General features: G+C 42.5%; 1 protein-coding gene across 3 annotated transcripts in view; it reads left to right on the top strand.

The window, feature by feature from the left end:
• The window catches only part of CACNB3 (calcium voltage-gated channel auxiliary subunit beta 3), a 273,992-nt gene that overhangs the window by 186,301 nt on the left and 61,011 nt on the right, over positions 1 to 26,680 (top strand). The window lies entirely within an intron of this gene.

Here is a 26,680-nt window from a genome sequence, read left to right on the forward strand (position 1 = left end):
AGGCTAAGGAGACGGAGCCTACAAAAAGCAAAACATATTTTTTCTCAACTTTCACAACACAAATAAAAACAGATTTAAAAAAAAAACATAAACCATTACCACGAGGGCATGATTTTCCAGTTTTCACAATATAGGGGTATACCAAGATACGCCCTACACACACCAGATTTGGAGCTACCGACGAGCTCGAACTTTCCAATACCATTCCAAACATAACTGTTATTAGCGAACTAAAACTAACATACCTATGACCAATTGACCTACCCCCAACTTTTCTATCTATCCCCCGCCACAGCTCAGAGCTTGACTCCTTAAGCTACCTGAGGTCGTCCCCCCCACACTCCCCAACAAGAAAACAGCTTTCTGTAAACCATCCTGAAAACCGAACAACATAAAGTCCAGACCCACATCAGAAAGATGAACACCGTCCGGCTGGTAAAATCCCGGAAGCTTCGCTTCCAAGTTCTGGTGTCTGATGACCACCACCCCACCCACTCGACGAATATAATTCGCTATGATTTTGTTCACCTTACCCCTGCTCTTTTCTAACGCCCTCACGTTCCTAGCATGACGCCATTGCAAACGGGGAATCATCTCAGACCACACTACCACCACCCCGGGGACCACCTGCCTCAAAGTTTCTAAATCTTTAACTACTTATCAGTTATATAGTTGAATATACTGTTTATGCAAAAAAGCATGTAAGATTTTTTTAAATGATGTCACTTGTATATTGAAATGTATGCTGCTCCAGTTGACAATTTGCTAACTGCATTGACTAATTGACATAACTACCTTTAACATAACTACCCCGACAATGATCCACATAACAATTATTAATACCAACTATACCATATAAATAAATGAACATAAAACATAAACCATTACCACCGGGGGCATGATTTTCCAATTTTCACAATAATGGGGTATACCAAGATACGCTCTACAAACACCAGGTTCGGAGCTACAGACGAGTTCGAACCTACCAATACCATTCCAAACTTAACTGTTCTTAGCAAATTAAAACTAATATATCTATGATCAACTGACCTACCCCCAACTTTTCTATCCATCCCCTGCCACAGCTAAGAGCTTGACTCCTTAAGCTACCTGAGTGTCGTCCCCCCATCCCCCAACAAGAAAACAGCTTTCTGTAAACCATCCTGAAAACCGAGCAACATAAAGTTCGGACCCACATCAGAAAGATGAACACCGTCTGGCCGGTAAAATCCCTGAAACTTCGCTTCCAAGTCCGGGTGTCTAATGACCACTCCCCCACTCAACAAATATAATTCGCCATGATTTTGTTCACCTTACCCCTGCTCTTTTCTAATGCCCTCACGTCCCTAGCATGATGCCATTGCAAACAGGGAATCATCTCTGATGACACTGCCACCACCCCGGGGACCACCTGCCTCAAAGTGTCCACATTATTTAACTACTTATCAATTATCTGTCTTCATCTGCTCAATCAGTTCCAGTTGTGGGTCCTGACCCAAATCGTTCCCCCCAGCGTGTATCAACACCACATTCGGCACCTAACCTTCACCAATCCGCCTCCATAACTAACAACACCCCCCCCCCGCCAGCTGGAACCCCGAAAACCAAATCACAAGACTCTGACTACTGAACGAAGAAAGCCCAGCTGCATGCCGTGATGATGAACTGCGGCCCTCCTTTTTGCCCAGTAGACGAACGAGTGTCCAATCACCCAAACATTGACACGTACCCTGCAAACACCCACCTGAACCTAACCTAAACTAAACAGTCAGGTCTCAACGTAAGTTTTAAAATGCACAGATTCCCGCCTGCCTATCTTCTTAACTAAGTCCTCAGCCAATCCCAGCGGTGTAGCCTCCGTCACGACCCCGATCCAGAAAGAGTGCATCCCAAACTGCGACGAAGCTAAGCCCCTATGTGCCGGAGCGAACCGGAAGACCCTGAGGAACTGGAACTTTGACAGGGAGGACCCGTCCTCATGAACCAAAAACGAACCCCGAATCCCTGCACGTATTGTCCGCTAAGCAAAAGCAGAAGACTCCGGACAAACTTTGACCCCTGGCAACGAAAACAGCACTACCGAGCAACCCTTACCGAAGACGTCAGTCTTAGACCAGCTCAAATGCAACACCACCCGATCTTCCCATAATTCGACATCTGAAAGTTGCAAACCCCCTCCACCAAAACGATTGCTACTGAACAGTTCGCTCAACCGAAATGCCCCAAAAAAAGGCCAAGCTGAAGGCCACGGAAAACAGCAGGACTTCATAATCCGAAGAACAAACCTCTGGAAGCGCGCCAAACAAACCTTGGCAATACGATACAGGCCGCCGCGCGTCCTTCAACCTCCGCCCCTTCCTGTACCCTTTAAATGCTTTGTCATGTCCTCCCAACCATTCAGTTTGAATAGGAATGCTAGCGCTGTCATGTTTCGCCCCACAACCGAAGGGGAAGCGCCCGAAGCAAACAACCTACACAGGAAACATAAAAGCGTCTCAAAGTTGAGACCCCCTGCGCAAGCCACTGCCCTGTCCCAATCCTGCCAAACCTTGACGTAGGCCGCCCATGTGGACAGCGCCAGTGACCCTCTTATGAGTCCGCCAAGCAGGATGTCCCAAGCTGCCACACCGCCGCCGGACAGGGATCCCCTTCTTCCTGTGCACCCGGAGCCACCGACCGAAACCTCGCCCACTGAAAATGAGAGAGTGAGTCAGCAACAACATTCAAGAATCCTGGCACATGTTGCGCCCAGAAAACCACATTAACTTTCATGCAATAAAGTACAAAATGGTGAAGTAGCCGGACCACAGGGATGGAGGAAGCAGATAAACCATTAACAGCTTCCACTACTGACATGTTATCAGAGAAAAATATCACCTTCCTGTTCTGCAACTGCCGCTCCCATTGAGGCAGTGCCACCACTAAGGAAAAAAATCCAGAAACGCCAAGTTGCGAATAATCGGGCTGGCCTTCCATGCCTCCAGCCATGGTTCATACTCCAAACCCCACGCTCCCCAGAGCATCCGTAAACAATTCCAAATCCAGCTAAGCCACCGCCGCCTCCCGAAAAAACACCCGGCCGTTGAAATCCCGCAGAAAAACCGACCACACCTCCAAATCGGCCTTCATGGCCGCTGATAGGGGTGAAGGAACGAGTCGCCACTCGTAGCCCTAGCCAGGAACCTATTAAAAACCTGACCCACTGGAATCACCCTGCAAGCAAAATTCAGATGCCCAATCAAGGACTGCAGAGCCCGTAGCGTTACTTTTTTAGCTCCGCGGACCTCAGCTGCTGCTTGCTAAAGAGCAATCCGCTTATCCTCTGGCAGGCGACACACCCCGTGCACGGAATCAATCTCCAAGCCCAGAAAGGATTAACAGGTCGGGGGACCCACAGTCTTATCACCCACCAGCGGCACGCTGAAAACTTGAGCAACCCATTCCAGTGTTTGGAAGCCCACCCGGCACACATCCGACCCTGCCGGCCCGACACAAAGAAAATCATTGAGATAATGGACTATGAGACAATATCCCTTGCTGACGTTAACATGATTGCTTCACTGCCAGCATATTGGTGTCAGTGCATCCCATAATCCCCCAGCAAGAGTGAGAAACGACTTCCAGCACTTCCAATACTGCTTCCATGCATGCCCTTTAGTGATGCCGGGGCCAGAGTGCAAGGAGCGCAAGGGATCTGTGCAGGAAGAGCATGATGATCAAAGCTCGCTCGCTGCCCATGTAGGGTCTACTCTGTCTTACAGCACAGCTCTAAGGTGGATAGCTTTTGGGCCCCTTGTAACAGCTGGAGCACAGAGGACTCGGTCGCTCTCACGACCTTAGTGCATACAGTATCAATGGATACTACACATAAGAGCACATATTTCTAGAAATAGAGATTTAAAAACATAAAATTAAATCTTAGAAAAACATGAATCAAATCACTACATTATACATTATTATATATTATAGATATATATGTTTGACTGTTAGGCTACCCCATGAATAAATATATTTTCCCAGAACGGAGGTACAGTTTACTTACACCTAAATCTAAATTTGCAATTCCTTAATTAGTGACTTTGTATCTTCTTCCTTGCTTCCTTCCCACTCAAACTATTGAATAGTGCAGTCGGCATTGTATGGTGCCAATTACCAGAGCCTCTAAGACAGCCTCGGGCTCTGTATTAATATAAACATTCGGTAACTGAGATCACTTTAGGCTGAGATACTGCATATGGACAGAATAAAATGCCAACACTGTAACAATCTGTTCTGAAGAATGACACATAGAGAATCATGTCACCGCAGTGTCCCTCCCGCCTGCAAATAATTAGTTATGTGACACAATACTGCTCATTCTCTTCCAAGGCAATGCTATTTTTCTCCCATTTTACAGATTGAGCTATGATGTATAATGACTATGATTATAAGGGTGAGAATTTGACATTCAATCAGCTCTACGCATGCTTTTCCTCTCTTTATTTCCCCCTGACTTTCTTACATGAACCTTTGTTTCACAAATACTCCATTTCAACGTACTATTTATTAAACAGGTTCGCAGTATGAGAGTCTCTGAAATTATGTAGCCTGAACGTATACTTTTGGAGCTCTTGTATTTGTTGGCAAAAGGAATGCATTCTACAAGGCTCTTATTTTAAACCCCATCTGATTATCTCATGCTGCTTATTGTAATATTGAAGTGATTGTGCTTTATACTGCAGACCAGAATATTTTTGAAACCTGCTTGTATGTTGTCTTGGAATTTTATAAAAGATCCAGCACAGTCCAAAGTTGAACATAAGATAAGGTTGTCTTGTGCGTTATTCTGGAATAGTTTAGAGAGCTTCCAAAGAAAACAATCACATACTGCGGCAGAGGGACCTAAAAAATCAACTGAGAAAGTGAATTATACTTGTGTAAATGACAGTGATTTACATCTTCTAGTTTTTGATGTAGATTATGAATGGTTTTGCCATTATGCCAAATACATGTGAAACTAGACACTGTAGAATAAGGACAAGAAACTGGCTATAACTCAGAGGACTGACTCTATACCGGCATCAGTATGTGTCTGAAGATTTTATCTTCCCTGATACTGTTAAACATATATTTCTGCAGACTGGGGGTCAGCTTAGACTTTATTTGGCACCATCTGCTGTCCATCTGTAATTTTGCAAACTTCCCTGATAAGCTCACTAATTAGATTTTTTATACACAATTCCCAGAATGTTAGGGGTGACCATATTAGCATTTAAGACTCATTTAATCCCCCTTTCACATGCACCTGAAACAGTGTGGCATTAATACCTAATAATCATATGGAATATGAAGTTTAGCCACGCACACACTCATTACATAGTATAAGTGTAACTGCTCTATAAACTAATAGCAGCTGCTATATTACTTGTAGCTCAGGTCATAGTTTACTGAATTGACTGTGTGCAAAAATCTCCTGAGCAGGCAACCGAGAATGTGGTTTGTGGCTGTGACTTGGTTCCCGGAGTTGGAGAGAGGAGGGGAGAGATGTTGCATCTGTGGCACGTGTCACATCCGCAAGTTGGATGAATTTTGGACAGCAAAGCAGGAAGTAAAATTCCTCATTTGATGTAATTGTTTCAGGAGGCAGTCTTTTAGCTGCAGCAGGTTTTAGATTTTTTTTATGCACATAAACCACAGTAGACAGGCAGCAGAGTACTTTAAGCATCATCATTTGTCAATGATGCAAAGTTGTTATGATGCACTGAGGGTCCTGTAGGTGTCTCCAAATTATTTGTGCATAGTGTCCTATTTGTACATGTAGAAGTGTATAACAGAAAATCATAGTAATGTGTGGTGTGTTTGAGTAGACTATATAATGGGATAAATATAATGGGATAAAAACTGAGTGATAAGCATATGTAATAAACTGGAAGGGGAGGTTGAATGTTGACAATGTTTAAAGAAAAAAAAAGGTAGCTAGCTTTAATTTAATGTTCACAGGTCACCTGATTGATATATATTTTGTTTTTCATCTATGAGCTACTTGCAGTGAAAATGAATACAGCTAGAAGTGGAAGAAGATCTTTAGCAATCATTTACGCTCTAATTAGGTCATAAATTGCTAAGGAACAAATCTGCAATAAAATGGTGCTCAATCATTAAAAATAATTCAAATTAAGCAAGTGAGATGGTGTCAGATTTCCTTGAGGCAGTTTGCATGTGGACATTCAAGTGCCGGCAAAATATTTCCTTTAATTCAAGTTTGCTGACTGTGGAGTCCAACATGAAGTGTTCCTCATTTTAGGGCGAATGTTAAAAATGCATAGCACTTAGAATACATACGTAGAATGATGTGCACTTTTTAAAATGCATATCATTTGTCCCACCCAGGGCACTGCATACGTCATTATGATTGTCTCCCTCTGCTTCCTTCTATTTAAAAGTGAGAATTTGTGAATTTAAATTTTAATACCAGAGTAGCCCAACTGAGCTGACACATAGCTGACTTTAAAAAAAATTCCAGTTCGGCTATTAATGCAGCACTGTCACCGACACCCTAAATGGTGACATTGCAAATGGGGGTCCGGTGGTCTGGGGGGACAACTAAAGATGATCTTTACTAACCTGAACCTGTTTTCTCGTGGGTCCTCTTCCGCATCAGGAGCCGATGTCACTGCCGTACTCACCCACATGCACGAATACGCAAAGACCCCCAGCAGTGATGTTGCAGCTGGGGGTCCGGTGGCCTTGGCCGGGCAAGTAAAGATGAGATTTACATACCTGGATCTGACCCTCGCAGGCGCTGCCATCTTGTTCAGCAGGTCCTATTCAGTGCGATTCAGTGCCAGGGGCAGACATCACTGCTGTACAGCATTGCGGTCTATAGAGGATTCTGCGAGAAAGCGGAATATCGAGACAATTCCATACAACCATCACTGGTGACAGCTATCAGGATTGCCAATGTAGCTCCACCCAAAGTCAGACGGAAAGTCAGGCAGAGGAAATATACAGAGATAAAGTAGTCCCTACTTGGCCTATGTATTTCTCACGACTGGGTTGGAATTTCAGTGAAATTCCAACACCGTCAAAATTTGTATTTATTAAAAATAATTTACAAACTTTGTCGAAGACAAATGCATCTCTAAGAGGAAAGTTTAGTGTCTCCATGCAGAGGGTGGAGACACTGAATGGCAGTGCTGCACACTGTACAACACTGCCCCGCTAGCAGCCATCTGAGGAGTGGCCAGTGGAGTTATCGCTAGGCTGCAAAAAGCCCGAAGGAATTGATTATACTCACCAGAACAAATACGATAAACTGTAGTTGTTCTGGTGACTATAGTGTCCCTTTAACTTTTAGCTGACTTCATGATGATTCTTGCGTTATCTTAAGTTCTTTCATAACTTTGATTCAGTTTAACCTGACTCATGAGTTCAGTGCTGGATAAAGGAGTACTCCATTCAGACTCCATCCCGATAACAACATTATGGGGCTGGAGTCCCTGAGTGCTTTCTCATCTTAAAATAATTTATCCGCGGCACCTGTCCACCCTGCCTCCTTCCTCCTTCTCCAGCCTCTGCAGTGATTAGTATGGTTTTCCTTTAAGTGCTAGTGATAGCTGATAGGCTGATAGTGGCAGGAGATGATATCAACCTATCATTGGTCATCCATTGAGAGTGACAGTACATACTAATACTTAATTTTACTGAGTGGCCAGTGACAGGATGAGATTTAATTCATGATATAACTAGAAAGGTATTTCCAGCATATTACAAACATATAATATTCCAAAGCTTTGCCAACAACCCTCACATTTGAGAAAGCAGTCATAAAAGGAACAAACAAGATGAGATATCTATAGGTGAAAGGGAAACGTGTCTTAATCTCTAGCAACTTGTTATTCTTGTGATTTGCAAATTGTCCATGTGGGCAGAGCACTAATTGTTTTGGAATGGACAAGAAAAAGAAAACTCAATATAAAGATCTGGAGAGCAAAGAAAGAATGCATTCCATAGCTCAATCAATGTAAGCCGCCCAATAATCGGCTGCGATATCTTAGTAATTCAAAGTTGGCAAGTATAACAAGATCTAACTGTGATCATGTCGTCGGATATCATCCTATCTCATGAGCAGGGAATACGTAAATTAAAGACCATGTGATGTGTCTAAATATGAGAAAGGAATTTGTATGCACTGTAACTTTCAATCATAAATGGAGCATTGGATGAGCCCACATATATATATATATACCCATAATCTAATTCTTATTACAGCTTGAAAGTACTCTGCAGGAAATTCTGTCAGTTTATAAGTATATTATAAATTGCTTATACCTTACATTCTTGTAGTAAACATGAAAATAAATGTTTTAATGGAGAGCCTTATGGTGTTTGAGGCTCTATGCCAGGCAATAAACCTGTTACATTTGGCAAATCCTCTGAAGAAATGCTGAAATGTCCTAATTAATCCATATGTCAGAAACATATATCCTTTTTGTTGGCATGGCGTATTTATCTTTTTTTCACAGAGCTAATTCTACAGCATTGTATATATGCTGAACCTACTTCGAGATAGAATAAAAAATATTTTCCCTTCCTCCACCGCCTCGCTGCTGTTCCTCCTGAGGTAGAAGTCTCCCAGGAGACCTAGAGGCCTGCTTCAGCAACACAGCAAGACTAGGAATAACAGGCAACACTTTTGCAGCCATTAGTTCAAGTGATAAACGAGCAGATGTCAAAATAAACTCATAAAGCAGAGTGAGCATGTCAGATAGAAAGATCATTATTCTGTCTGGCAGAGCCGTATTCATTTATTCCATACTGCGGCCTAGTTCGAAATATAAGGCCTTTCTTCAAGCAGAATGGGGAATGCCATGATTTGTGTATTTGCGATGCAGTTAATTTATTATATACATGTATTGTTTTTTTCGGTTAATAGGAGCTATTGCTAAACAAAGCAAAAAAAATATTTTTCTATCCAATTCACAATTTGTTGCCAGGGAAAGCAAAACACGTATGTACTATGACTTTTATAAATATGAAGTTACCAGACGAATATAACTGGATCAGGTGCCATTGCTCAAAGTGCGCATTGTGACAAGCAAATTAACAATTTACAGGGTTTTCCAGAGAAACTCACCAGGGAATAACACATCTTAGGGCAACTAGCTGAGTCGGAAAACCAACTGTATTGGAAGATTTTTTTAGTTCAGCTACAATGGCCTGAAAATTAGATATTCCTTAGACCAGTGGTTACAAACCTTTTTTCACTAAATTGTACCTCTCATATTAACAAAATTTATTTATTTAATTAATATATATATAAATATATTGTTGTCCCGTCTCTCCTTTTTCTCTGCCCTAGGCTCTCCCTGCTCATCAAGGATAACTAGCTAGATAGATAGATAGACACACATGCAAATACAGACACACAGATACAAACACACAGATACAAACACTTACACATGTGGATGCACAGACACACATAGAAACACTGACATACATACAGATACTACAGATATAGACACTCAACACCACAAAAAGACACGCATTTACAAACACTGACACAGAAACACACTCTGACACACATGCAGAGGCACAGACACAGATACAAACACTGACACATATACAGTTTCACAGACACACTGATACACACAATGGCACACATGTAGATACAAAGATACAAAAACTGACACACACATACAGATACACACAGTGACACACATATAGATGTACAGACACACAGATACAAACACTGCCACACATGCAGATACACAGACAAACACTGACACACAAACAAATACAGGCACTGACACACATGCAGAAACACAAATACACACACTGACATACATTCAGATACAGACACACAGATAAAAACACTGACACACATACAGGCACGCAGTCACAAACACAAATACTGACACACATATATTTCCACAGATACACTAATACATACACTGACACATGCAAATACACAGATACAAACACTGCCACATACCGATTCAGCCACATAGATACACACACTGACACATACAAATACACACACTCATACACATGTAGAAGTACAAACACACATATACAAATACTGCCACACACATACAGATACACATATTGACACACATACAGATGTACAGATTAAGGAACAGCCTTAGAGCCCAAATATTATACAATATACAGAACAACACACACATAAAAATACAGTTTTCAATTTTTATAAGACTACGTAAAATCACCTATCTCAGCAAAAAAATATGGGGATTCAGTTAAGAAGCTCAGTTTTAGAGAGATTGAGTTTCAGAAAGCGGGAGCACAGAGATGGAAGAAAGGCAACTTGTGATGCATTCTAGCATAGCGGAGGAGAGATCAGGAGAGGAGACATATATATCGTGGTGTCATCAGCATACAGGTGGTAGCAGAATCCAAAGGAATGAATACGTTTGCCAAGAGAGGCAATATAAAAATGAAAAAAAGGGAACCACAAACAAAACCTTGGGGGACTCCCAACTGAGACGGGACAAGGGGAGGAGGTATTATTAGAAAAGGATACATTGAATGAACAAATATTATAGATGGTGACGCATTCTTCATTTGTAAAATTCATTGACAATTTTTAAATTAATATTGTGTCTTTTTTCTGTCTTGACCTAGACCAGGGGTAGGCAACCTTCGGCATTCCAGATATTGTGGACTACATCTTCCATAATGCTCTTACAGCCGTAATTCTTGCAAAGCATTAGGGGAGATGTAGTCCACAACATCTGGAGTCCCAAAAGTTGCCTACCCTGATATCACTGGATCTTGGCTCACAAATAGTTAACCTAATTCTTCTCTCTGAATTAATGTTTACAAAAAGAGAGGTGTGTAAAACAAAGGCTGGCATGCCATGGGTATGGGTGGTGATATATTCTTCCTTTGTATTCACTGAGTGTGAAAGATTATATAATCGTCTTTGGTAGGTAGAGATATTAGAACGGATGTGCCTGCAAAGGAAGCTGTTTATGTTGATTTTTATGGAGGAAAAAACTAATTTTTTTTTTAACCACTTGTATTTCAGAGGTGCTTTTCTACATAATTTCACATTAAAGGGAGTCTCCGACTTACACCCCAGTACCAAAGTAGACATGCAGTATCAGTGAGATAAAACAATAAGGCACACAAAACTGAAACAGAAATTCACACCTTTATGTAACAACTTATTTTTTTCCACGTTGGATCATGCAGTCTTTTTGAAGGGGTTGGGTGATAAATGAATCTGCAGTATTATTCAATGCATATTTTATTTTTATTGAAATAAAAATCTCTGTACATTGATGTAACCAGGCCAAAATGCTCTGATCTATAATTGAGTAGGTGTGTTGGAGAGCTGCTGTAGGATTTAGAAAGCTTGGTACCCGAGAGAAAATACTGTTATTGTGTTATTGTATTTCAGCCAAATGTTATTCTTATTTCTTTCAATCTTTTCAAATATTGTTTGGCAAGCAAAGAGAGTTAAACTACCGAAACTAATCGGGCTTATCATCGTTTCTGCCAGTTTATATTATTACTCATTCTATATTGTATATGAAGACAGTGTGTGCCAGACATTATATTTAAACAGTATCATCTTGAAAAATGCTTGTGTGCGTATATGCCTATTTTGTCTGTCCGTTTCTCCATCCACCCATCCATCCTCTGTCTGTTGATTTTGTCGGTTTGTTTATAAAGCATCACCAGATACTGAAGTGATGTTTTAACTCAATATATATTTGTCCAGATATCTACCTAATGATATCAACAGATATTAACACACATACATATTTAGGCAAAATGCAATAATAATTTATATTAGTTTTTTTTATCTTTCTCTGCCTAGAATGAGAGCACTAATACACAAAAGTCATGTTGCCTCAGTAGTGTACTAAGAGAGGGTGCAAAAGGTAGAGGTGAGGGTCTGCTACAGAAGGGAGACAGAAAGGGGGTTCACACTGCACCCTCTCCGCATGCTGTAATTAGTGTTGCCAAGCTAAACAGAGGTGGAGAATCTTTATGCCCAAAGAAATTATGTTTGGCCTTAAACCAAACTACATACCGTACTTATCCTATATTCTTTCTACGCATCTTACAATAATACTTTCCACAGGTATATATTTATGTAGTTAGTAAAACTTGTCTGTGTCATGGATATGTCACAGCCATTGTATCAACCTTCTGAATGTACTCTAACTGGCAGACTTCCTCGATCGTACTCTTTTCACACCACACGTCTTGTGTTTATCTAAGACTTTTTTCGAGTGTCGTGACTAGATTTATCATAGAAAGGCATTGCTCTATTATTTATAAAATAAAAATATCCCATTGATTTGTTAGTGGGTCGTCTTTTTTTTCGACTTTACTAAAAATGGAGCAAACCGTTTCTGTACCCTAGTTGTGCCAAGATTAATACGCTCTTTGATGTAACCAGTAGATATTTTTACAGTCAATAAATTACTTTATGAGCAAGTGCGAAAGACGAAAAGATCCTGTCATTTCTTATTTACTGCACTGTAGCGTATAATAGTCTTCTGTTTCCGCATTGATCACTTCCGTGTAGATGGTGGTTTTAGCACTATAGGGTCAGGAATACGTGTTTGTGTTCCTGACCCTATAGTGCTCTTTTAATTTTGAATTTGCTCTGAATTATTACTTTAGTACAGGCATAGGCAACCTTCGGCACCCCAGGTGTTTTTGGACTACACCTCCCATGATGCGTTGCCAGCATTACGGGTGTAAGAGCATTATGGGGGATGTAGTCCACAACATCTGGAGTGCCGAAGGTTGCCTATCCCTGCTTTAGTAAATAAACACTGTCAGGGTCCATCAAGCTCTTGAAAATGTGCACAGTAAGGCTTTAGTCAGTGTGCCTCATGGTTAAAGTACCAGAAACATGCATTAAAATGACCATAAATATGCATTCTCATAGCTAGTTCACTAGTTGAAACAAAGGAAGATATACTGATGAAGTAGAGAAACGTGTACACTCTCACCAGTAACCAATTATATTCTAGTTTTCATGGTTTTCTGATATTTCTATATTAAAATGGGTGCGGTACATTTAAACACAAACTCACAGTTCCCACATGTATTCTGATCTAGCGCTTTTATCTTGGCTAATAGTGCATGTGTTGATGCTTCTTAAAGTGGCTCTGCCAACTTCTAGAGACTTTGCATATTCAGCAAAGGCCGTCACTTGGTAATATCTCCACTTGGGGAGCAGTGCAGACATATAACACTGATGCCTATGGAGCTCCAATAGATAATATATTGGGATGACTGTAGCACAACTTAGAGATTTACTCCACTCGTTATAAGCATTTAATAAAGATTCTATCTTTTTGACATGCTCAAAACTTTTGGGAGGTGACTGACTGGCCACTTGTATAACATGCATTATCTCTGTTTGGGCATTTGTCCAGGAGAGCTTGGTTTGTGTGTACACACTAATACAGGGATGCCTGGTGTGAGTTCCTCCAAGTGTTATTATTAACACTGGCATGATCAGAAAACAAGGCTGTATAGTCCTAATCCTGCGTGGAATCTGAACATTACAAATATTTGCCCAATTGCCAGTCATCTGGCATGATTAGAAAGCAAGGTATACAGATCCAGAAAATGCTAATTTTTGAGGATTATTTGCAGCCTTGTAGTTAAGTATTTAAATCCCCTTTTCAGCAGGAAACAGAAAATGCATAGCGTTGCAAATCCGCATAATGCCGTGTTACAGTGTTAGCATTTTCACAATGACAATGCGGGGGGAAAGGAAATTATTTTAATGTTGCATTGTAAACTAATCTCTGAAAGTGATATTTGCTAGTAAAGTATTATTGAGCATTAACTGTGAAGCGTGAGGCAGTCAACAGCTCTGTATGTGTTTAACAGCAAATCATATTAATCAATCAGGGCCACTGTGCACAAAGATTTGAGATAGCTTTAACCCCTTAAGGACACATGACATGTGTGACATGTCATGATTCCCTTTTATTCCAGAATGTTGGTCCTTAAGGGGTTAAAGAAATACTATAGTGTTGGGAATACAAACTTACCCAGTGCCTAACCCAAACATTGCCTTTTCTCTGAATAAGCAGCATTAATATTGAAAAGACTTCAGTGACAAGCTATAGACATCAGAACAACGATATTAAGCTGTAGTTTTGACTATAGTGTCACTATTTTCTGTGAACTGTAACTCTTCCTGCCCACAAATTGTAGTCATTAGGTATACAGTTGTCTCTATTAACACAGCCCAGGGAGGGCCTTAAGATAGCCAGGCATGAAGCAGGACTCTCCACAGATATGTAGGACTCTGCCTGAAACCTGCTATGTAGTCTGTGACTGAATGAGGTCATAAAACCAGGAAATCATGTCATATTCACCATTAAAGACCACATATAGAAAATATGTCATGTCTGACACTGAGGCCTTTGAGGTGGTAGTCAGTGTGTTTGCCTGCAGAGTAGCCATCAGTCCTGGAGGCCCAATCAAATGCAGTGATTTGAAGTGGTCATGGTGCCTGGAGTTTGCTCATATGGGAATGCGGCAAAAACAGCACAAATTGAGTTTAACCCCTCTGCTTCTGGAGCTGTAACTCTTTTTGGCGTCATTAGCCAACCAGGAACAAGAGTCTAGGGCTTGGTAATGTCAGTTGCATTTATTGGCTAAGATCCAATGAATTTCCAGCGGGATCAGCTTCTGCAAGGACCCTTGGGAGCCCCACCGGAACCCAAGTAAGAGGGCAAACTGTTGCAGAAAAGTTTGTCCAATTACAGGGAAAGGGGACCTACTGTCCTCCCCCTCTCCAGCCCCCACCCCTGTGCGGCGGGTGGGGGCCCTGAAAATAACAATAAGGGGGGACCTACTGTCCCCCCCCGGCCCCCACCCCTGAGCGGCGGGTGGGGGCCCTAAAATGAACAATAGGGGGGGACCTACTGTTCCCCCCAGGCCACCACCCCTGAGCGGGGGGTGGGGGCCCTAAAATTAACCATAAGGGGGGGACCTACTGTCCCCCCCGGCCCCCACCCCTGAGCGGCGGGTGAGGGCCCTAAAAATAACAATAAGGGGGGGACCTACTGTCCCCCCCAGCCCCCACCCCTGAGCGGTGGGTGGGGGCCCTAAAAATAACAATAAGGGGGGGACCTATTGCCCCCCCCGGCCCCCAAGCCTGAGCGGTGGGTAAGGGGACCCTAGTCACCCCTCCCCCCCCCAAAAAAAAATTATCTCCCTACCTACCCCCCTCACCCTAAAAATAATGAGGGGGGACCTTTAACTAAAAACCTGTAAAAAAAAAACAAAAAAAAAAAACTTACCATTCGATGTTTTCTTTCTTCTAAAATCTTCTTTCTTCAGCCCCCAAAAAGGCCAAATAAAAAACCATAATAACCGACGCAATTGAAAAAAAAAAAAAAACGAGCGCAAAAAAAATAAATCCATGTTTACCCATGGAGGGCTCCGCGCAGACTGAGCTCTGCAGGGCGGGGGAAGGCTTATACAGCCTTGCCACGCGCTGCAATTAGGTTACGAACACTCTGATTGGCTGGTTTAAGCCAATCAGAGTGCTCTTTGTCATTTTACACAGGGTGGGAAAATTCCAAAGAACGTTCCCACGCTGTGTAAAATGACACAGAGCACTCTGATTGGTTAGATTCCAAGCCCACCAATCACAGTGCTCTGTGTCATTTTACACAGCGTGGGAAAGTTCTTCAGAGCACTCTGATTGGTGGGCTTGGAATCTAACCAATCACATTTTTTTATTGTTTTTTTTTAACAATGAGCAGCCACAGGCTGTTTAATAGACATGCCCCTACTCGCGGTATTGCGAGTACGGGCACAATTTACTAATACTAAGTAATTTTTACTTAGTATTAGTAAATTTGGCCACAAAAAAAAATAGGGCGAAGGCGAACACCGTGGCGAAGGCGAACACGCTATGTTCGCCAGGAACTATTCGCCAGCGAACCGTTCGGGACATCACTATGTAGGATGCCTTAAGAAACCATAGATCATTAATGGAAATTTAATTAAAAAAATCTTTTACTATTACAATTTTTAATTCAGCAGGAAAAACATCCGAGTTCATTTATGATTAGATTGATTAATATGGCCCATGATAATTGAATAATTACAAATCTATGTAAAGTGCCCTACATTCGGACCCTGCATGAATAATGTTATATAATAAATGCTTAATAAGTGGTCTGTATGAGGAATGTACTAAATGCTTTATAAAGGCCCCAAATGAGTAATTTAATATAATAAATGCTTGAAGTACAAGGTGCATCATTACCTCTATATACAATTTTTTTTTTATCTCAGTTGGTATAGTTTATTTTAGTATCTCAAAACATTATTGATTTTACTCAGTAATTGATGATCTTTAGTTCAGTTATATCCAAATAAAAAAAAAATGTATAAACTTTTTTTACAGTGACCCAAATTGTGGTGTATCACCAAATTAATATAAATATTACACAAGGTTCATCTACATTAAAAGGTATTTATTTAGAAGGCAACAACACAATACTATAAATATATCACAAACACACAGCCCAGACCCACGGAGCAACAACCCTTTTAAATCTATCTATCTATATAGTAATCCCTTTCCCCACACGTTTGATCTCACCCACGGTTAGGCCTTCACATCTAGTAATGGCTCACTGCTGCAAATCCAACATCACATCCACCAAGGAAGAAAAGGAAGCAATAGAGTATAACATGGTTCACCATGATAGCACATGGCGTCTGCACATCTGCCCAGTAGCACAGCCAAGAAGGAACAGGAAGGAATGAGGATAGGGGGGGGAGTGGTTATCTCTCTCCTGACTTGTAAAGGTATTGAATTACCTACTTAACATATCAAAGGGTAAAGCTTATCCCCCTGTAAGAAAGATCTACATGAACTTGATCACATGACCCCTGGTCACCATGTTAGTTTGATGACAGAATGTCACCACATTCCCTCACTTTTTCTTCTCTTATGTTGAGCACATTTAAAAATAATAATATTTCCCTCTTATCTATCTAAACTATGAGATCTGAAGTAGGAAAGGGGAGCACAGGAATTAGTGTGAGTGAGATGAGTAAGGTAAAAGAAAACAGTCAAATAGGGGTTGCATCACCCCACATTCCCCCACTTTTTCTTCATCTATGTTGCTCCGTTATCTAGTTATCCCTCTAGTACAAGAGAACCTAGTGGGAGCAAAAACCTGATATACAGGAGAAATTCAACCCACCGTCCCTCCGGAATAGTTCCCTCAGCGACATAAGTTCTCCTGTACTTTCCTATGGCTGTCAATTCACATTTTATACAAATTTGTCACACAAAAAACAAACAAACAGAAATGTAGGTGAATGTGTGTGTGTGTGTGTTAAATATGTATGTATGTGCAATGTACTAGTGTCAAGAATTTGTGAGGCTTGATTAAAATAAGTTGTTGAAGAGACTTTCTTAGCACCATACCCAACATACTGAATTGGTTATGATGCTTAAGTACCATCCATTCAGTCTTTTGCTCCATTAATTTGTTAAACTGACAATACAGAGCTTTGCAGTGGAGCTTGTAGTTGGACCGAGACACCATGTTAATCAGAGAGCCACAGAAGCTGCTTCCCAGAAGTTAGAGCTTGTACAGCTCCCTTCACGTCCGCAACATATTGTCAGTTTAACATATTATTGGAATGAAAGTAGCCTAGCTCCATAACCTCTTCAATAAGATGACATGGTATTGATGACTAAAGTGTCAATTTAATTAATGGCTTGATGAATAATACCTTAGTTACATAGACTGAAATAAGACTTGCATGCATCAAGTTGAGCCTTTTCACATCTGTTTCTGCTGTTGATCCAAAAGAAACAGTTTTGAAGCACTTTCCAAATTTGCAACAAACTAGGGGAAAATATCCTTCTCGACCACAGATTGGCAGTCAGGTCTCTTCTAGGATCAAGAAGCTATTACCCCGCATATTAAATGTGATATCCATTAATATTATGTTTTTGCAAGAATTCATGCAGTCACTGTTTAAATTCTGATAAAACCTCCTTAAAGGGACACTCCAGGCACCCAGACCACTTCTGCTCATTGGAGGGGTCTGGGTGCCAACTCCCACTACTCCTAACCCTGCAAATGTAATTATTGCAGTTTTTTATAAACTGCAATAATTACCTTGCAGGGTTACCTCCACCTCTAGTGGCTGTCTACTAGACAGCCACTAGAGGTCACTTCCTGAATCATAGCAAAGATTTCCTTTGCTAGAGCGTCGCTGGACGTCCTCACGCTATGTGAGGACCTCCGGCGTCGCTCATTTCTACATAGGAAAGCATTGAAATTCTTTTTCAATGCTTTCCTATGGTGAGCGCTAATGCGCATGCGCGGCATTGCCTTGCATGCGCATTAGGTATCCCCGGCCAGTGGGCGGGATCAGTCTCGCCCACCGGCCGCTGGAGACAGTAGGAGGAGCGGCGCGGAGGAGGAGACAGCGAATAGGGACATCGTCGCTGCCTCAGGTAAGTGAATGAAGGGGTTTTCACCCCTTCAGTAACCGGGGATTGGGGGGTGGGAAGGAGAGGGAACCTCCAGTGCAAGGAAAACGGATTGTTTTTCTGGCACTGGAGATTCCCTTTAAGGCAGAAAGTACACATTTTATTGATTGATACTGTAAAGAACCCTTTCCTTTGCCTTAGTCTAAATGTCCTTTCTTCGAGTCAAAATTGGTGACCTTGTGTCCTATGTATAGTCCTGTTTATAAATACATTCTTAGACAATGGTTTGTATTGGCACCAAATATATTTGTATAATGCTATCATATCCCCTCTAAGACGCCATATTTTAAAACTGAACAGATTTCAATTTGTTAGCTTTTCATACCCTTTTTAATTTTGTAGGACATATTCTAAGTTTGGGCTGTCAATTTTATAAAGGGGCAAAATTATATTTTTGCCTGAAGATTAATACAACATTTTATGCATTACAATATCTCACTGGCCTTAGCCACTACTGATTGACATTGGACATTGCTGCATAGCTTAATATCTATGACTTTTCCCAAATCCTTCTATAGGGTTGTTTTTCCTAATTCACTACCATTTAGAGTGTAAATTTATTGTGCATTCCTCGTCCCAAAGTGCATATATTTGCATTTACCCAAATTACATCAATCTGCCATATGAGTGGCCAGTCCGCTAATCCATATAAATCCGTCTGCAGTGAAGTAATATCTTGCTCACATTACCTCGTTTTGTGTCATCTGCAAGCACTGACACATGCCTTTCAATGCCTATTTTAAGATCATTTATAAATATGTTGAACAGAAGTGATCCTGAGGGACATCACTTACCACTTTTGTCTAGCTTGTAAATTTACCACTGATGACAACTCTTTGTACTCTATCTTTAAGCTAATGTTCCATCCAAGAACAATATATATATTTTTTAATCTAAACAAATTTCTTTTAATTTATACATTAACCTACAGAACTGTATCGAATGTGAACGGCATTGCTTATGCACATGTGGTGTCACGGTATGAATGGGTTTGAGACCAAGAAGTAATAATCATGGCTCTCCCATTTAGAGGACTTGGAGGCATGGCTTGAAGCTACACTTTCACAGAGGTTACAAACTTACATTTTTAGGGAGTTAGGAAGAATCTAAGAAGATTTTGGGTGGATTTTGGTTCCTCCCAACACACAATATACATCTGAAGGACGTTATTTCCCCCTTTGTATCAGTGCGGGAGGTGAGTGGTTTGTAAATTTATACTGAAAGACTCTAGGCTTATTACAGACGGTATTGGAACTTACTGCTTTAATGTCAAGCATTTTTTTCAATTGTAAAACTGCTGGTGTCATTTGCCTCCTAACCTGTTCATGTGGAATTAAGTATGTGGGGAAGATGTATCATCCTTTCAAGAAACATATCATGGAGCATTTTCACTCCATAACCTCCCAAAAAGATACTCCCACTCAGTGGCGGAACTACCGCTGCGAACCCTGCTTCCAGGCCCGGCACTTCAGGGGGTCCGGCAGCCTTGCGGATCCCTGCGACCCCGGTGCCCACCGGCATGTGTTGCGGCCTCGACCCGGTAGAACTGCCGGGGGCGCACGCTAAGGTCCCATCAGGTGGCCCATGCTGTTAGGGTCACCCAATGGAAATTAATTTCCAGGGGGCCAGTCAGCGCTACGGTGCTTTAACAGCGCGACCATGCCCCCTGAGATGACATCAGTCGCTGGGAGGAAGTGACAGCCCCAGTCACTTCCTCCCAGCAACCACCGGGAGCCGCGCATGAGGAAGGAGAGGAAGGAGTCAGAGTGGAAACTCTGATTTCCATAAGCCTGAGACCCTACTGGACCCCAGGGAAGTCACCCTCCTGCATCTAAAAGGTAGGAAACAGGAGGGTGACTAAAACATTTTGTATATGTGTGTTTGTGTATGTGTGTCTGTATGAATGTTTCTCTGTATGTGTGTATATATGTATGTATGTGTGTATGCCTGTCTGTGTGTGTGTCTGTATGTTGTGTTTGTATGTATGTGTGTGTGTGTGTCTGTATGTTGTGTTTGTATGTATGTGTGTGTGTGTGTGTCTGTATGTATGTGTCTTTGTGTCTGTTTGTGTGTTTGTATGTATGTGTGCGTCTATCTGTGTGTGTATTGTCAGAACATTTATATCGGCAGACATTTTGTGCTAAGATAGAAATTAAAATGGTCTACTGCCAGTCACACTTAAAACAGAGCGGACTCCATTTTGGATTTCAGGCAAGACATACACAAAATTTCTTTCCTTTCTGTAACTTTCAAGTCATGAGCTAAAGAATGCGTTATGTAAACAAGGCAATGCAGTCTAACAGAGAAGGGGGGATGGAATACAACACAGACACAAGTATATACATTATATATACATCTATACACTATACACTTATTTTACTTTTATAGCAATTACATATAATCAGTATTATGTTAATAATATAGACCATTCATGGATAAATATTCATGAAGAAACATCATGTTATTTAAATAAATGTTAGTGGAATAGAAAAATAATGTCTCACAGCTTCACAAAAGGACCAGACACAAGAGAACCAGATAAAAGTTATCGATAACACTTACTAATTAATTTTACTTTCTAAATCTAACAAGGTCCCATTGTAAGAAATAGGGTGAAATTAAGGTTAGGAGGTGTCAATTCTAGAATTACGACTCAAATCATAGACACGAAGTCTGGTGTGAGCCTATGAAGCTGACAGCAAATTTGAGTTATAGTAGTCATAATAGATAAGCCAAATTACGTCAGAATCGTCATTAAAATTAGTTAACTCTTTCGAGGACAAGAAATTTTGGTGATGTAAGGGCGCCATCTATTGACCAAAAACTAGATAATACTAGATAAACTAGACACACCTACAGTTTCCTATTTGTCAAATCAACTAATGACGTACAGAAAGTTTGACCCTTTAAAAAGTAAGGACAAAGGAGAATTGAGGAGAGACTCAAGACAGACATTCAGAGAGATTCAGGACAGTGGCATAGCGTGGGTTGTCAGCACCCGGGGCAAGACAAGTAATTTGCGCCCCCTAACCCGTGGAGTGAGGGGGTGATTAGTGACAGAGTGAGGAAGGGAATGGGTGACACAGTTACAGAGGGAGGGGGTGACTAGTGACAGAGTGCGGCAGTGGGTGACTAGTGACAGAGGGAGGGGGTGACACAGTGACAGAGTGAGGGAGATGGTGACTAGTGACAGAGTGAGGGAGGTGGTGACTGTCACTAGTCACCCCATCCCTCCCTCTGTCACTAGTCACTCCCTCCCTAACTCTGTCACTAGTCACCCCCTCCCTCTGTCACTAGTCACCCCCTCCCTCACTCTGTCACTAGTCATCCCCTCCCTCACTCTGTCACTAGAGTGAGTGGGTGACTAGTGACAGAGTGAGGGAGGGGATGACTAGTGACAGAGTGAGGGAGGGGGTGACTAGTGACAGAGTGAGGGAGGGGATGACTAGTGACAGAGTAAGGGAGGGAGTGGGTGACTAGTGACAGAGTGAGGAAGGGGGTGACTAGTGACAGAGTGGGGGAGAGGGTGACTAGTGACAGAGTGAGGGGGTGATTAGTGACAGAGTAAGGGAGGGAATGGGTGACACAGTGACAGAGGGAGGGGGTGACTAGTGACAGAGTGCGGCAGTGCGTGACTAGTGACAGAGGGAGGGAGGTGGTGACTGTCACTAGTCACCCCATCCCTCCCTCTGTCACTAGTCACCCACTCCCGCACTCTGTCACTAGTCACCCCCTCCCTCTGTCACTGTGTCACCCATTCCCTCCCTCACTCTGTGTCCCTCACACTAGTCACCCCTTCCCTCCCTTTCTCTGTCACTAGTCACCCCCTCCCTCCCTGTCACTAGTCACTCCCTCCTTAACTCTGTCACTAGTCATCCCCTCCCTCACTCTGTCACTAGAGTGAGTGGGTGACTAGTGACAGAGTGAGGGAGGGGATGACTAGTGACAGAGTGAGGGAGGGGTAACTAGTGACAGAGTGAGGGAGGGGGTGACACAGTGACAGAGTGAGGGAGGGAGTGACATGGTGACAGAGGGAGGACGTGACTAGTGAACGAGGGAGACTAGTGACAGAGGGAGGGGTGACTAGTGACAGAGGGTGGGGGTGACACAGTGACAGAGGGAGGAAGGGGTGACTAGTGACAGAGGGTGGGTGGGGGTGACATAGTGACAGAGGGAGGGAGGGGGTGACAGTTAGGGAGGGAGTAACTAGTGACAGAGGGAGGGGTGACTAGTGACACAGTGAGGGAGGGTGACTAGTGACACAGTGGGGGGTGACTAGTGACAGTGAAGGGGGTGACTAGTGACACAGTGAGGGGGTGACTAGTGACACAATGAGGGGGGTGACTAGTGACACGGGGGGGTGACTAGTGTCACAGAGGGGGATGACTTGTGACACGGGGGGTGACTAGTGACAGGGGGGTGACTAGTGACACAGGGGGGTTACTAGTGACAGGGGGGGTGACTAGTGACACAGGGGGAGTGAGTAGTGACAGAGGGGGGTGACTAGTGACAGAGAGGGGGTGACTAGTGACAGAGGGGGGGTGACTAGTGACAGGGGGGTGAGTAGTGACACAGGGGGGTTGACTAGTGACACGTTGGGTGAGTAGTGACACAGGGGGGTGACTAGTGACACAGGGGGGTGACTAGTAAGGGGGGTGACTAGTGACACGGGGGGGTGACTAGTGACAGGGGGGTGACTAGTGACACGGGGGGGTGAGTAGTGACACAGGGGGGTGAGTAGTGACACAGGGGGGTGACTAGTGACAGGGAGGGGTGACTAGTGACAGGGAGGGGTGACTAGTGACACGGGGGGGTGACTAGTGACACGGGGGGGTGACTAGTGACACGGGGGGGGTGACTAGTGACACAGGGGGGGTGACTAGTGACAGGAGGGGTGACTAGTGACACAGGGGGGTGACTAGTGACACAGGGGGGTGAGTAGTGGCACAGGGGGGTGACTAGTGACGGGGGGTGACTAGTGACAGGGGGGTGACTAGTGATATGGGGGGTGACTAGTGACACAGGGGGGGTGACTAGTGACACAGGGGGGTGACTAGTGACACAGGGGGGTGACTAGTGACACAAGGGGGGTGACTAGTGACACAAGGGGGGTGACTAGTGACAGCCTCCTGTCACTAGTCACCCCCCCTGTGTCACTAGTCACCCCCCCCTGTCACAGGGGGATGACTAGTGACAGGAGGGGTGACTAGTGAAAAAGGGGGGGTGAGTAGTGACAGGGGGGGTGAGTAGTGACAGGGGGGTGAGTAGTGACACAGTGGGAGGGGGGAAGGGTGATTAGTGCCTACCTTCCTCTTCTCTCTCAGGCTGCTGCTCCTTCCCCTGCTGATCGGGCTCTGTGTGAGAGGAGTAAACAGGAAGTGATGTCACTTCCTGTCCCACCTCTCCCATCACGCAGAGCCGCGAGGGACAGGAGAAGGAGACCTGGCAGAGAGGAGGTGAAGCTGCCAGGTCTCATTTGAGGATGGGGGCGAGCGCGCCCCCCAGATGTTGCGCCCGGTGCGGCCGGCCCCCCCTGCACCCCCCACGCTACGCCTCTGATTCAGGACACTATAGGACTAATACTCAACTCTCAAACTCTCTTGGACACAACTCAAGAAACAATTCCTTGACACTTAGAATTTTACTTTTACTTTCTAACCAACACCACTTTCTCTATTACATGCACACCTCCATACAATCATCAATCATACTTGCATTCAAATTCCTGGGACTATCTAATCATCTGATGAGAACATCTACAACATAACTGGTAATTATGCTGGTTTTATTAATTACTTTAAATTAATTAAAATTTTACAAATAGCAGGAATATATACCTGGATAAATCTCGGTTAGATTTCAATAATTAGAATTCTGGTTATAAACATTCAATTCTGGAGGTGGAATCAAGATAATTATATATATTAATGATATTATTATCACGTGTTAGCATACCGCTGTTTTTATCCAGATGTATTGATTTGCTCTGAAATAAGATAGTGTATCTATGGTAGATGATTCTTATTGGATGGTTCTTGGAAAGGTTATGAACATTATTGTAATTGAAAATTGCATGAGAATAGGATACTATATGCCTACAGGGATTCTAGCCAGCAGTAAAAGGATTACTGATAGCCAAGATTTTACGACTTCTAGCTGAGCTGTGTTCTGTGTCTATCAGATTGTTTACCTATCATAAATCTTCCTAAGTTCTTGACAGTTGGTTGTTTTTTAGTCGCTGTATCTGTTTAAACATTGCCATATTGTATACCTATGTTATACTAAATATTCACTGATTATTATCACGCATGTTACATATTATTATCATTTTATTATTATTGTCACAATAAATTATAGTTTTATTAAAAAAAATGTATTAATTGTATGGAGTAAAAATCCTCATAATGATTGTTCTCTAGGATCTAAGAGAATTAAATAGTGGGCAATTCTCAAGATATCAATATGGATATAATAAAAATTATTAAATTAAATTTTGATAATTTTTATGAAAATATTATTTTTATTATTTATCGCCCCATGATTATCCCCACAGTATGTGTGTCTGTGTATGCGTGTTTGTGTCTGTATATGTGTGTCTTTGTCTTTGTGTGTTTGTATGTATGTGTGTGTGTGTGTGTATGTATGTGTGTGTCTCTGTATATGTGTGTCTCCATGTGTATCTATTTGTCTGCATGTGTGTGTGGGGCAACGTATGGAAGGGGGAGGGTAGACGTATGGGGCGGTAGCGGGAGATAGACGTATGGGGGGTCCCAGGGCAGTTTTCGATCTGGGGGGGCCACGTGATTTCTAGTTACGCCTCTGCTCCCATTGCTCAACACCTTAGGGCATATCATCGGAATTCATCTTGTGACCTAAGAGTTGTGGGGATTGAACGTGTTCTGTTATGTCAAAAAGGGTGGTGACCTTGATTTGGCTTAGAGGCAGAGAGAATGCTATCGAATCCATGAATTGAACTCGCTAGCAACTTTGGGTCTCAATGAGGGATTTACTTTTAAACTCCATTTATTGGCCATTAATCCTTTGGAAATATATTTATTGGGATAAATATTCATTGGTTGTCACCTTGTATATAGTGTAAATAGCTTTTTGATTCCCTCCCATTCATTCCCACAAAATCCTCCCCTCTGCCTGTGATATAATTACTGAACACAATGGGCTGATGTAATTATCACAGGCAGGAAAATACAGTTTTTATACAATTCTTATAACTTCTAAAATATACACATATCCTAAAATCTGACAATTCCCTTCAGTGGTTAAAAAGTTAGTTGGAAGTCCGTTTTGACCGACTGCAAGCATGGCTTTCCTGACCAAAACTGTTCCACAGATTCAGGCTGTGCAGCCGGTCGATCTGCTCCTCTATCCTGGAGATAATTGGCTTAAGTAACTGTAGTAAACTCAATTATCTCCAGGTACAGGAAATATCACTAAGTCACAACTGCAACAAAACACATTAAAATACATAACTAATATTCTATAGAACTGAACCCCCACATTTGACCTATCCCCAGATAGCTTGGATCTGAGCGCTCACTATAGCCGAACAGCACTCAGATCCCACAAACATAGTCAAATCGCCATGGGGTTAAATCATAGCAAGGGCTGATGAGAGACCGAGGAGGGACAAAGCAGCCAGTTCCAACTGGTCTGACAGTGTCCCTGGGGCAACGCCCTGCTGGAGAACAATGGGACAGGAAACGGGTGAGGGGAAGAGGCACACCTTCCCATGGATTAAAAGGGGCATAAAAAGTGTCCCAAAGCCCAATAAGCCTAAATAATCATTTCCAAAGGGCAACACCCCCAGGGGCCATAGTCATGGGGCAAAAGGCTGGCAAACAGGCCCCTCCAAAAACCAGTGGCGAGGTCACTTTCGCCACAGTGTTCTCTGTATTAATAAAACAAATAAAATAACTAAAAATATACTCGCAATGGATGAGCAAATAGGGATTGCTCAGTTCCTTACAGCATTGGTTGTTTGTCCCCCACCCGGGAATGCGAGATACAGCTTCTCCAATAAAAGATATCCAATGAAGGTCCATGGGTACAAAGTAGATTAATCTTATTAAACAAATCAAAAGTAAGTAACACACTAACGCGTTTCACCCATACAGAAGGCTTTTTCCTTATATTTTG

Source organism: Pelobates fuscus, chromosome 1 (genome assembly GCF_036172605.1).
Source record: "Pelobates fuscus isolate aPelFus1 chromosome 1, aPelFus1.pri, whole genome shotgun sequence".
Classification (NCBI taxonomy): domain Eukaryota; kingdom Metazoa; phylum Chordata; class Amphibia; order Anura; family Pelobatidae; genus Pelobates; species Pelobates fuscus.